This window comes from Tursiops truncatus, chromosome 4 (assembly GCF_011762595.2).
Source record: "Tursiops truncatus isolate mTurTru1 chromosome 4, mTurTru1.mat.Y, whole genome shotgun sequence".
NCBI classification, from domain to species: domain Eukaryota; kingdom Metazoa; phylum Chordata; class Mammalia; order Artiodactyla; family Delphinidae; genus Tursiops; species Tursiops truncatus.
Genome location: NC_047037.1, coordinates 135030079 through 135030893, shown reverse-complemented (window position 1 = coordinate 135030893; position 815 = coordinate 135030079).

The window sequence follows — 815 nt, the reverse complement described above, 5'->3', positions numbered from 1 at the left end:
GAGCTGCCAGGTTGAGCGCGCAAGCGCAGGCGCAGGCTCCGCCCCTTCAGGGCTGGGCTCGCCGGCGCCCTCCCAGCGGTACAGGGAACGTAGAGAAGGGCCATCAGGCAAGTTTGCAGGACAGTCCTAATGAAAAGTCGCTGCTGGCGACTACCTGCCTGGCATCAGAGAATCGTTCTGATTAGCTGTTTTGCCTATGTTTAAACTGAACCCTATCCTCTGTTCTCCTCCTTTTCACCCAGATGTTCAACTCTTCGCGGTTGCGCTTGAAGAAATGGGCCATTTGTGCAGACTTTGTTTTTCCTGGTGTTTGAAAAATATCGCTCGAACTGAAGTCTTTGTAACCTAGAGTCGTGGAATAAGTTGGGAGGACATGGTAGGGATCGAGTGTGTGTTGCTTCCTCCCGTAAGTATGTGAAAGCCAAGCTACTGCCCTATCCTTGAATGATTCTCACGTGTTAGTGTTTACTGAATCATCATAGGGTTACCTCCTAGATACTTCCAGGGTTGTCAGGTTACCTGTATGCAGGTCCTGAAGTGTACAGGTGCAAAGGGGCTCTGCAGCCCTTTCTCACACTCAAAATAACTCCTCAGGATGCATCTCCATTTTCAAGCGAGGAAATGGATCCTCAGAAAGTTCATAAATTAGCTCAGTGGGAAATTAATTTTCTTCCTTACTATTTACCACTTAAAACAGAGGAATTAGGGGGTCTATAAGATCATTTTCATTTCTGTGCTGTCTCTTGTTGACTGAAAGAAAATGCACAACCTAGGGGACTTAAGCCTTGGGATATAGCCTCTCAGATAGCTGAGGG